This window comes from Echinops telfairi, unplaced genomic scaffold (assembly GCF_000313985.2).
Source record: "Echinops telfairi isolate 266 unplaced genomic scaffold, ASM31398v2 ScPeMD7_53;HRSCAF=182, whole genome shotgun sequence".
In the NCBI taxonomy this organism is placed as follows: Eukaryota; Metazoa; Chordata; class Mammalia; order Afrosoricida; family Tenrecidae; genus Echinops; species Echinops telfairi.
This window is the reverse complement of record NW_022103951.1, coordinates 3,639,205-3,652,517: the sequence shown is the minus strand read 5'-3', so window position 1 is coordinate 3,652,517 and position 13,313 is coordinate 3,639,205. Positions and strand designations below refer to the sequence as shown.

Genomic DNA, 13,313 nt, shown 5'->3' with positions numbered 1-13,313 from the left:
GTATTTTTTTTTGGTCATATTGCTAGATCCAAGAAGATAGGGTTTTCTTGAAATGTTTTGCACCTGTATTCATGAGGAATACTGATCTATAATTTTTATTTCTTTAGTGATGCCTCTGCCTGGTTTGGGTATCAGAATTATGTTTGCTTCATAAAATGAATTCAAGAGTTTTCCGTTCTTTTTTTTATTACGTTTTCATCTTTAATGAAATGGCTTTGGGAAGAATGTACATTTCTATGACACCAACACTACAGTTCTCGGAGTCACAGTTAGATAGAATTATATCCATTCCGTAAGGAATATGAATGCCAATATCGCTAGCCATTCATTTTTTGTTACCTGGCAAACAAAATCAAGAAAGCGACCATCAGACAAGAGAGACCCATAGCTTCCGACAAGACAAATCCCAGGATAGCATGTGAGAAAGGCCGCTGCTTCAGCGAATGATGAGGCTGCCAAAGACGTTCCAACACCAGCACAGAACCAGCCCCTCCACAGTTGCAGCACCTGCTCCAGTAAATTTGGCAGCAGCATCAATGTCTCTGCCGATTGCACTGGTCTGAAACCCCCTGCGGATTAGCGGAGACACACCAGCCTGGGCCCCATTAAACACTGCTGAGCCTCTCCAGTTCTAGCCTCTGGTCGATATAACACAGATGCAGACATTGGTCTGTGTGCAACTCTGGATCCAGCTCGGAGGAGAGCGGACGTGCAGGTGAGCGTGGCTCAGGCGAACTTCTTAGAGTCTTCGGGGATGCGCGGCTGGAGGGCTTGGGTGACAAACGGTGTGGACTCCTCTTCCACTTCCTGTTTTCCGGGCGGTGGCCCTGGTGGCTGTAGAGGTCGAAAGAGTGGGGAGTTTTCCATTCTTTTCTATACTCTTAAATAGTTTGAGTAGAATTGGGGCCAGATTTCTTGGCTTATTTTTTATGAATACACTGTATCTCCTCTATTGTCTTATCGATTCATGTATTGCATTGCTGCACAAGACCTCTAAGGTGCTGAAGAGCAAGGATGTCATTTAAAGGACTCAGGTGCATCTGACTGAACCATGGACATTCCATTTGCCTCCTCTCAAAAATGCGAACTCACTGCCATCCAGTCAATGACTACTTAGCGTGGCTCTCCAGGGCAAGGTCGATCTGCCTCCATGAGTTTCCAAGCTCTTCATTATCCAGGGAGCAGCTGGTGGTTTCCAACTACTGACCTTGTCTATTCCAGCCCAACACGTAACCACTATGCCACGAGGGTGCTCCAGGTGCCTCATCTGCCTGTGAAAGTTGGACGATGAATCAGGCAATCTACAGAAGAACGGATGTATTTGAATTATGGTGCTGCCAATGAATACTGCCAAACAAACAAATGTGTCTTCAGAGAAGCACAGAGCCAGAATATTCCTCGGAAATGAGGATGAGGAGACTTTGTCTCGTGGACTTTGGACATGGTATCCGGAGAGTCCAGGCCCTGAAAAGGGGCATCATGCTTGACCAAGTAGAAAGTCATTGAGAAAGACCAACAAGGAGCTGGATTGACCCGTGGCTGCAGCCAGGGGCTCACACATAGCAAGAATGGTTTAGCAGGACTGAGACGTGTTCGACATGGAGTCACTACAAGTCAGGAACCCACTTGACGGCTCCTAATAAAACAATAACATGGGCTTAGTATCTACACCTCTTTATTTTTGGTTTTTAGTGGTTGCTTTAAGCCAGTGGTTCTCAACCTTCCTAATGCCACGACTCTTTCATACAGTTCCTCAGGTTGTGGTGACCCCCCAACCATAACATTACTTTAGTTACCACTTCATAACTGTCATGAATCAGGCAAGCCCCGAGAAAGGGTAGTTCGACCCTCAAAGGGGTCAGGACCCACAGGTCAAGAACCGCTGCTCGAAGTTTTATATTATGGATTCTCAACTAATCACCATCTACTTTAAAACATTATACTACAGCAGTTCAAAGAAGAGGCTGAGAAAAAAAAAATAAAAAAAAATAAAACATTATACTACTTCACACACAATGTAAAAAGCTAAAACAGCCTGCTTCCATGCCATTCCTTGTTCTTTGTTCTACTCTGGTCATAATGTTACATCTACGAATGTTATGAATCTCATAATCCATTATTATTATTTCCCCTTTCAATAGTCAATTACCATATATACTCAAGAATAAGCCGACCCGAATATCCACAGAGGCACCTAATTTTTCCACAAAAACTGCATTAAAAATGTGCTGAACTGTGTGTATGGATTGGGATAACAGTTGTATGAGCCCCTAATAAAATGCTAAAAAAAAAAAAAACTAGAACTAGAGGGAAAATAAAAAAATTAAAATGTGCTGAAAAACTCGGGTTATACACGAGTAAATACAGTATCTTTGAAAGACATTAAAATCAAGAAGAATATCTCTATATTTGCCCACACAGTTATCATCTCTGGCGCTCTTTAATCCTTTTAGATTGATTTCCATCTGGTATCACTGACCTCCAGGCTGAAGAACCTCCGTTAACATTTCTCGTAGTACAGGCTTCCGAGTGATGGGTCCTCTTGCCTATTATTTATCTGAAATGTCTCGCTTTTGCTTTCATTTTTGAAGGGCCCATCCACTAGATATAAAATTCTAGGTCGGCAATTCCTTTCTTGCAGTGCTTTCCAGACATCATTACATATTATTTTCTGGCTTGTCTTGTTTGTTCCTGATGAGCAACCAGTGGTTAGCCTCACTTTAACATCTTTCCTCATGATTCTTTTCAAAAAATTGATTCTGCAGTGACTCATCCATGTGACTCATTGAGTTCTTGGACATTGACTTCCTTTGGGTTCTCCAGAGAAACAGAGCTGGTAAGTATAGGGTATATCTATAGAGAGAGATTTACTTCAAGGGATTAGCTCACTTGATTGCCACATTAAAAACTCACAGATCAGGTAGCAGGCTGGCGATTTCTACTGGCTTGTGCCCCAAGATCCAAAGACCAGGTAACAAAAGAGTGAAGAAAGAGACAGAGTTCTGTCAAAATATCCATTTACAATTTGAAGGCAGATCATACGCTAAGAAATACTCCTTTCGATGGATTGATCTATCACACTGATTAGGTTACATTATGGGAAGTGATTGCACAACGTTAAATTACATTGTGCAACATCAACTAGTCTATTGTTTGGCTAAACCACTGGGAACCATAGCCTAACCAAATTGGCACATAAAATTAACTACCACACACATGTTGGCTTATAGTTTTCGATGAATTTGGAACATTCTTAAAGCTGAGTAAGAGAAGTTTAAAACTGTGAATTGTGTTTCATTCATATATACAAGAGGACTTCAAAAAGTTGCTGAATAATGGAATTAAAAGATAAAAATCTTTATTCCTCAAGATAAGCTCTGTTCAGACATGTTATAGTTATTACAAGTTATTACAAGTTTTTTCGGGGGAGAGAACATTTTGAAATCCATGTATAGTGTCTTCATAACACAAATTTTCCACGATCTTTTTGAGGATCCCTGATATTAGTAATGATAAATAAAGAGTGCTTAGCTAGTCACAATTCTATAATGGTTTCAGCAACTAGGTACTAGAAGGAACTTTCTTTAGGAAATTTTTCTGTCTGCCGTTCCGACCAAATTCTAAACACGATCATTGTATAATCTCCCCCTCTCTAGGACAGTATAAAATATCTGTAAAAGAAGAATGAAAATTTAATGTGTGAATTAATATGTTAGGAATCATGGTCTTTTTAGCATCTTCTCCAACTTTGATCTTTTCTCTAAGCTTGCCCCTTTAAAAAATAAAATTTCCAAGTGTGGATTATAGTTCATCATTAATCAGCTGTTGGATCAGGTCCATTTCTGAAATAAGACAGAATTGTAAATGATTTATCCTAAGTGATATACTCTGGATTGGACCTTGTTCACAAGATGTCTGGTCAGGCAGATAAGAAAACTAAAAAAAAAAAAAACCCAAAAAACTAGAAAGAAAGAAAACTCCAGGCAAAGAGAAATGGAGATTTGAATACTGATTGCCCAGCTTCTGTGTTGATTCCTGATTCTGTGCCCACCGGGGCAAGTCTCCTTGGCTGACAAACATCAACAAGTGTCATTGCACAAGAACTCCTGGCAAAGATCAATGAAGAAGAGAAAATCCTGTCGGAGGGCAGGACAAAACATGTTTAGGGAGGAAATTCTCTCTCCCCAGTGGGCTATTCACAATCATTCTTCTTAATCCTGATATAGTGGTAATCCTTGTATTAACAGGTAGAAGGAAACAAACATTCTAAATGCATACCTGCTATGAGGCACTCAACCAAGGGCTTGGCAGCATCATTTAACAGTTGCAATATTAAGAGGAGAACGCTGATGATCCTGTTAGGCAGCTAGCTTAGGGATGAGGGTTGTCCTCCCATGCCTGGAAAGGCCCCCATAGAGAAGTTTGGAAAGAAATCAGGCAACCATTAGACACCCATGAAGACCCCAAACTGAGCATGCTCATAATCAAGCCTCCAGCCAGGTGGGAAGTACACCTGGGTGGGCCAAACTAGGCCCAGGCTCATGACACCACGCAGGTGGGCCTAACTCAGCCAATGGGGTCCAAAAATACTACCAACCATGCCTTCCCCTAGCCAGGGGTGGGCTAGAATAAAGGCAGGGAGCACGCTCTGGGATGCTCTTTTTCCCTGCTCCTGGTCAGAGGCAGGTGGAATGTGAGGGTCTCCCTCCCTGAGCCTACTGGTGGGCTCCACAGCCTCTGGGCCCACATGTTCTTAGCCTCTAGGGCAGTGGTTCTCAACCTGTGGGTCACGACCCCTTGGGGGGGTCAAACAACCCTTTCACAGGGGTCGCTCTATCAATAACAGTAGCAAAATGACAGTTATGAAGTAGCAACGAAAATAATGTTATGGTTGGGGGGTCACCACAACATGAGGAACTGTATGAAAGGGTGGAGGCATTAGGAAGGTTGAGAACCTGTTCTAGGATTCCCCCTGCAGTTCCGCAGGTGTGAGTGCTCTTTTCAATGTGGTTGTTCAGGCCCAGTTATGAACCTCTTTGAGACTGTAAAACCTGAAACATGCCCTGTCCTTCATAAACACCCACTGGGATTACAAAATGGTCTTCGGCGTGAATTCATTCACTGTGCGACCCAAAGAACCAAGGTATTACCGACTCCAGAAAACCTAACAATCCCATTTTCCAAATGAAAATACTGAATCAAGAACTTGGTCCCAAATTACACAACCAGTACCTGGCAACAACAGGGAGGATTTGCATATTGGTTTGTTGGACTTCCCAAGGCCCTGCTTTTCCTGCCACACCAGTGCAATCAGCTCTGCCATCTCTGGATGTCAGGCGTACTCAGTCTACCACGCCAACAACGGATAAGCCTTCATTTGCCTGCATGGGAAAATCCTCTCCCCCTGGCAGCTTATGAATGTGTATTATGATTATGAAGGGAACGCATAGATGAAGCGCTGTGGACCGTTTTCAAAGTGTTAGGACAGCTCTCAGCTCAGAAAGAATGATGATACTGTGATGCACTAGATTCATTGGCTGGATGTGCAGAGAGGAATCTCCCGTGTGCAAAAAGACCCAGAGCCTCTGGAATTGTTCTATGAAGGAATCTGGGTTCTATGAAGGAATCCTGGAGCTTCCTAGAGTGGCAAAGACCTCCCTGGAAGTCAATTGTCTACTTTCCTCAGTCTATAGGCACATTGACCTACTTATTGAATTCTGCCTATCACTCTCATCCTTGTGTTTGGGAGACAATGGAAAAATAAACAAACAACAGCAACAAAAAACCCAGAGAAGGTAAGAATAGGAAGAAACAGCTGGTGAAAATGGCAACTTTCAAGAGCACCAATTCCCTGTTGTAATAAAAACAAGGTGGGTGCTCATGAAACCTAACTTGTGAGAGAGGACCAAATGTTTTGTTTCATTGTTTGTTTGTTCGTTGAACAGTTTTATTGACATATAATTCACACCTATCCTGGGTTTCATACACAGGAAAAACCTACAAAAGAGAAGAAAGGAACAACAACAATAAGAAAATAAAACGGAGGGAAAAACTCAATCAAAAGAAAGCAGAGAATATGGAAAACTGAAAAAAAGTAAATGGGTCAAAAGGGAGATCAAATGATAAGGTGTTACATTTTAACCTAATTACGTTTGCAATAAATCACTTTACAATGTACTCAGTCTGATAGCAAGGCTACTCCCATCCCTGGTCAATGGTCAGAGGGGAGTCTTTGGAGGTCTAATCCATGCAGGGACCCTGCAAATGGATTTTGAGCTTTCACTGTTATCCACATTGCCTTCTGCAAAGTAGGTGTTCAGAATTTAAGCTCTAATACCATTCCCTCATCTAGATTTGGATTTTATTATTTACAATTCTTGGAACACACAGACTTGTATGTGTTTCTTCCATGTGATCTTAGCTGACACCTCACTTAGATAGCTGCCTGTATTCAAACAAGCCTGTAAGACCCCAGATATTATTCTTTCTGATAGCCGGGCACTATGTACCTTCTTCACCACACTTTGCTGTAGCACTCACATCTTCAGTGATCTCATCATGAGGGGAAGTACAGAGTAGGGCTATATCGTAAGAACTAATTGTTCTTAGATTAGGGCTATGATTAAGTGTGAGTTCAAAATCCATTCATATATCTATTCTTTACATATGTTTGTCACTGATCCACTTTAGATACATCATTTTTTTCCTGATTGGAGAGCATTTTAAATCATCCCCATGGGGTATATTGTAATTCGGTTGATAGTATCATTAATTTAGCCAGTGATGCAAAATTTTTAAAACTTTGAGGAAAGGACAGTATACTTGTAAAGGACAGCTACTTACACCAAAAATACATGGCTTGTTGACTTACATAGATTAAAAACTTAAGAGACTTGATAGTATTTCCACAAACAATGAAGATTGGAGATAAGGCAAAACTTTCAATAACACTCATTCACAAAAGCAGAACTGTGTCTGCTAGATCTAGTCTGTAGCTGTTTTTAGAAATGCATACTATTCCACAATGTGCATGTACCACATTTTTTTTATCCACTCCTATGATGGGCATTTGGGTCGTTTCCAGTTTCTTGCTATTGTGAACAGTGCTGCAATGAACATGGGAAAGCATACCTCTGTGCTGGGTGGTATGGGATTTCTATTACCAGTTATTTCAGGTAGTGCCACATCACTTTGCATAATGGTGGCACATGTTGAGAAGCCCACCAGTGGCGCATACGAGTTCCAATCTCTCCACACCCTCGCCAGCACTTGTTTTCTGTTGCTTTTTTAATCGGGCAATCATTGTGACTTTTTTTATTGCTGTGTTTTGTTCGGGTTTTTTTTTTTTTGCTTGACTTCCAGCCTCGTGACTATATTGGATCCCGTGTCTGTTGTTCCAGCTAACTTCAGACTGACCCTTTTTGCCATCAGAGCTCTGAGGACCATCACTGCAGAGATCGCTTGACAGAGAGGAGGCCTCAGTTGTAGTTCTGACTCTACCACTTTCTAGCTGTATGAACTTGGGCAAGTACTTAACACTCTTTGGGCTTTAATTTTCTTAGCTATTAGATGAGACATTTGGCTTAGAGAACCACTCACATTCTCTGTTGTCTGTTCAATCCCTGGTTCTTCCGGTTTACAGTCACCCAGGCCAGCTTTACTTAACTTGCTGTTTCAATGTCTACTTTCCTGAAAGCTCAGAAATAGAAATGTGTTCTGTGTGTTTTTAATGTACAACCCAAACACACATCACAATTATTTGAATCCCAGGGGTCTGGGTCCGCAAACATACCTTTTGTCTTTCTTGTCCCCTTCCCCTACCTACGTGATCCATTCAAAAGGAATGAAACACACTTAGGCACTTCACTTCCAGGACGAGTTCTTGGGTATTTTCCCAAGAGACCATTCTAAAAATTCACTCAAACCAGGGCCAGAACTATTATAGGTATATTCATTATTTCTCAGGCCAAATGGGCTACTTGCATGGAGTTTACCCCCAGACAGTTCCTTCTTGGAAGTGCCATCTATTTGGCCAGGTTCCCTGTTAACATTTAGTTGCCAGTTTATGAATGGTACTAAGATTGGTCAACTGGGTTCTGAACTGGAAAAATCGATTGCAGGTACCCAGGGGCCATAGGGAAAAGAGGGGGTGTCTCCTACTTTGCACACTAATAGGCAATTATTTTCTATGATGTCCTCTCTGAGTAACCTCCATTCCCAGATGTAAAGAGCTGCTGCTTTAGAAAGCCTAAGGATGGCTGCCGGTACTCTTCAATCTCCAGGAGACTCTTTGGACAGGGCCTTCTAGAGCGGAAGAGGGAGGCCTACCCGTAGGCGGCAGGTCACACTGAATGGGTTACAAACTGTGTATCAGACCCTCCATTCTGATTGGTTCTCTTCTTTTCCTCCAGGGCGCTGGTGCCCTTCCTTCCAACCAAAGCTCACACCTTCTTTTTTTTTTTTTAAACATTTTATTAGGGGCTCATACAACTCTTATCACAATCCATACACACATCAATTGTGTAAAGTGCATTTGTACTTCATTCTCAAAACATTTTCTCTCCACTTAACCCCCCGACATTAGGTCCTCATTTTTCCCCTCCCTCCCCGCTCCCCCCTTCCTCATGAGCCCTTGATAGTTTATAAATTGTTATTTTGTCATATCTTGCCCTGTCCGACGTCTCCCCTCACCGACTTTTCTGTTGTCCGTCCCCCAGGGAGGAGGTCACATATAGTCCCTTGTAATCGGTTCCCTCCTTCCTACCCACTCTCCCTCCACCCTCCATGTTTCGCCACTGACACCACTGGTCCTGTAGGGCTCATCCACCCTGGATTCCCTATATTTTCAGTTCCTATCTGTACCAGTGTACATCCTCTGGTCTAGCCAGACTTGCAAGGTCGAATTCTAGTCATGGTAGTGGGAGCGGGGAGGAAACATTTAGGAACTAGAGGAAAGTTGTATTTCTCATGGTTGTTACATCGCACCCTGACTGGCTCATCTCCTCCCCGAGACCCCTCTGCAAGGGGATCTCCAGTGGCCTACTAATGGGCAGAGGAATAGCTCACACCTTCTACAATAACAAACAAAGAAACAAAAAGTCTCATGGCCATGAGGCCGATTCTGACTCACAGGGATTGCTCATTTCGAACTGTCTGTCCCTGGAGTGTGGGTCCACGTCATATTTGTGCTTAAATTCCCCAGACACAATGCTTGACCGAAAGCAGACCTGAAGCGTATGCCGAATGTTTTTGAAGAAGCAGGCTTCTACTGCCCTTTCGAGGTGGGGTGAATGGACTCTAGGTTGTCCCCCCAGCCTCCCGGGGTCCACACCTTTGTGTAAGTGAGACCCTTCCCTTCAGAGTGGGCTGCTCTCATGCCTTGCTCTCTTTTTTTCTTGTAACATTACATTGTGTCTTTGGTGCAGGTTTGCTCGGCAGCTTAGGTTCCGCGTCCACACAAGTGGTTCAGTGACATTGGTTACATTCTTCACAACACCCACCCGAACATTCCCACTGTTTCCCTCCTGCTGGCTGCATTTCTAGTCATCCAATTACCTTGTCCTCTTACCTGCTTAGTTTGTTTACAGGTCATTGTTGACCATTCAGCCTCAAATAGGTGATTTTTTTTAAGGAGCACAGTACTTCGGGGTGATAGGTATTCAGTTGTTTTGTTTTGTTTTAACCAATTTCTTATTTAGCTACCAGGTGACCTCCGAGGTTAGCTTTTGGGTTCAAGGCTGGAGAGTGTTAAAGGCTGTGACTTTGAAAAGGTGAAGGGATCGTTCTCCTATGATTGTGTTCTGCTGGCTAAGACTCATCCGCTGATAGCTCCCGGAGCACTCCAGGGTCTCTCCTGAATCAGCATATTGGGTCATGCCTGGCACAAGACCTGACCCTGTTTTGTTCGGTTCTATCACTCACTGCGATCGCGTCAGTGCTGACTCGTGGGGACCTGTGGGACAAGGGAAGCTGGCTCCGTGGGTTTCTGAGATCCTAGTACTTCACAGAAGTAGAAAGACCTCTCTTATGCTTTGGGCTGCCGACTGAAACCACCCGTGAGTGTTTCCTCTGGAGAAAGATGAGGCTTTCTACTCCCTTAAACAGTTCCAGTCTCGGGAACCCACAGGGGCAGCTCTACCCTGTTCTAATGGATTTGCCATGAGTTGGAATCAACTCTGAGTCTGTTGTATGAGGGTACTTCAAACAGTTTGCGGAAAAATGGAACGAAATGATAATGGAAAATTTCCACAAACTTTTTGAAGCTCCCTTGTACAGAATATCACTATGAGTCAGAGCCAACTCAGCGGCAACTAAAAACAACAGGAGGGAAATTAACTTCCCCAAAGCAGAAGATGGTGTTCTGTACAAGTAGGTGTCCATGGCAAACCATGATTATTGTCTTGTCTTCCTGTTCACTACATCCCCATCCCGCCCCGCCCCGCCCGACCCAATGAGAACTTAAGACTGTTTCACAAAGTCGTGGCTCCTGTCATAGTAGGGCTCCTGGCAGTGAGCTATGAATTTCGTTTTTGTTTGTTTTTTATTTTATTTTATTGGGGGCTCTTATAGCTCTTATCACAATCCACACATATATCCATTGTGTTAAGCACATCTGTACATAGGTCGCCATCATCATTCTCCAAACATTTTCTTTCTACTTGAGCCCTTGGTATCAACTCATTTTTTCCCTTTTCCTCTCCCACCCTCCCTCCCCCATGAACCCATGAACATTTTTTCATGTCTTACACGGACAGCTGTTTCCCTCACCCACTTTTCTGTTGGTTGTCCCCCTGGGGGGTGTATTATGCCAATCATTGTGATCGGTTCCCCCTAACTCCCCCCAACCTTCCCTTACCCTCTTAGTTTTGCTACTCCCCTTATTGGTCCTGAAGGGTTTATCTGCCCTGGATTTGCTGTGTTTCCAGCTCTTATCTGGACCTGTGTACATGCTCAGGTCTAGCCAGATTTGTAAGGTAGAATTGGGATCATGATAATGTTTGGGGGGAGGAAGCATTAAAGAACTAGAGGAAAGTTGTGTGTTTCATTGGTGCTATACTGCACCCTGACTGGCTTGTCTCTTCCTTTTGGCCCTTCTGACAGGAGATGGCCAACTGACTACTGATGGGCTTTGGGTCTCCACTCTGCCCTCCCCCTCATTCACATCAATATGATTTTGTTCTGGGTATTTGATGCCTGATACCTGATCCCATCGACACGTCATGATCACATGGGCTGATGTGCTTCTTCCATGTGGACTTTGTTGCTTCTCAGCTAGATGGCCGCTTGTTTATCTTCAAGCCTTTAAAACCCCAGACTCTATACCTTTTGATAGCTGGGCACCATCAGTTTTCCTCACCACATTTGCTATGCACCCATTTTGTCTTCAGTGATCGTGGCAGGGAAGGTGAGCATCATAGAGTGGCGGGTTAGTAGAACAAAGTGTTCTTGCATTGAGGGAGTACTTGAATGGAGGCCCAATGTCCAACTGCTGCCGTAATACTTTATAGATAAAAATATGTACATAGATCTAATCCCCTATCATTAGTTATAAATGTATTTACATATATACATGCCTGTATTTAGACCTCGATAAATGTCCTTTGCCTCCCAGTTCTTTCCTCTATTTCCTTTTACTTTCCTCTTGTCCCACTATCACGCTCAGCCTTCATTCGGGTTTCAGTAATTCCTCTCAGCTACATTGCCCTTGATGAGCCATCAGTTTTAGATCACTTATTCTTCCCTTGTCCCTGGGTTTGTTGGCACCCCCTCCTTTCCCCCCACCTCCCTGTCTTCCCTGTCCCTCCCAGAACCGTTGGTCCCATTGTTCTCTCCTCCGAATTGTTCATCCCGCCTATCTTGTCCAGATAGACATGCAGAGACAATAATATGCGCAAAAACAAAACAACTAAAACAAAAAAACAACAGCAAAAACTAAAAAGCCCTATGAAAGGTCAACACTGAGACACTGAACAGAGATAGGATTGAGACAAAGAACGTGAGGTTAAGAGCGGCTTTATTAGGGGAGGGAAAGAGCTCCCTGGAGGGAAGGGAGAGCAGAGAAAGGGACAGGCGCATCCTGAGCTCCTGGGAGGGTTCAGAGACCCAATGGGGAAATTACCAGTCAGTGGGACAGTGGGATAGTTGTCGGATTTGGGTCAGGGAAGTATGCAAATGAGGTGGGGAGAGCTGCCGGGGCTTGTGCGGATAAGGAGAAGGGCGGCTTCCTGGGGTGCAGCTGCAGAGGCTGACTCCTTCTCAGACCAGCTTCTTGGAATGTGGGGGAGGGGCTGCACAGTCCAGCTCTGGCCTTGAGAGGCGGGTGGGGAGAAGGGGCTGTGTGTACCCTGCCCGGAGAGATAAGCTCCTTGGACTGCTGGAGGCAGGGACTGCAAAGTCCAGCAGATCACCCGTCTTTCTGAGAGGCTGGGGGAAGGGGCTGCATGGTCCGGACTGGGCCCAAACACCCTCAAATAGTTCCAGGTCTGTCCATTCACCTTCATGAGTGTTTTCCAGTCGAGTCTGCTGGGGCGCCACGCCCTGGCCCCAAAGTCCATCTTTGGCATTCCTCCGGGACTTCGTTGCTTTGCTCTCCCTGCTGTTCCACTGCAGGAATTGGTTTGCCACTCAATAATTCACACAGTTTTAAACTTATGGCATCGATTGCTAATGGAATAGCACTCCCTCTACATCATCCCTGGGTTCACCCTTTCAATTCATCCATCTTGACTATTCTTCCTACCTTCTGACCTTCCTCCCTGGGCTAATGCTGTCCTTTTGATCTCATATGGTTGATTGTTCCACCACCGAGTATATAGCTCCCTGATGTTATTATTCACCTAATGGGCCTGTTCACTGGCTGAAAATTGAGTCATGAAGGTGAGTTCCGTTCCAGACCCGAAGGGTGTTTAAAGGGGTTTCCCCAAACTCTACCAGACCAGCAAGACTACTCCTTTGGATGGGTTTGCATTTGGTTCCACCTTTTTTCTTGTGATCCTTTTCAGAGTGGTTAGCAATGGTAGCTGGATACTTTCTAGTTCTGGTCTCGGGATCAGGGAAGCTGGGTTCACATGGTCCTTTAGATCTGTGGATGCATTGTGTCCCTGCATCTTTGATTTTCTGTGTGTTAGTCTGGGTAGACTATTGAAACAAATCCATGGGCAAACATAGGCGTATAAGAAAGAGGTTTATATACAAGAGGAATTGAACATTGAGAAAACATCCCAACCCAGTCCAGTCCAAGGCCATAAGTCCGATACTAGCCCATATGTCTGATACCAATCTAGAAAGTCCTCTTCAGACTCACGAAACACATG

At 43.9% G+C, this 13,313-nt stretch overlaps 1 pseudogene; it reads right to left on the bottom strand.

The window, feature by feature from the left end:
- Positions 1-335: 335 nt before the first annotated feature.
- Positions 336-867, bottom strand: LOC101647446 (annotated as a pseudogene).
- Between the last annotated feature and the right edge of the window lie 12,446 nt (positions 868-13,313).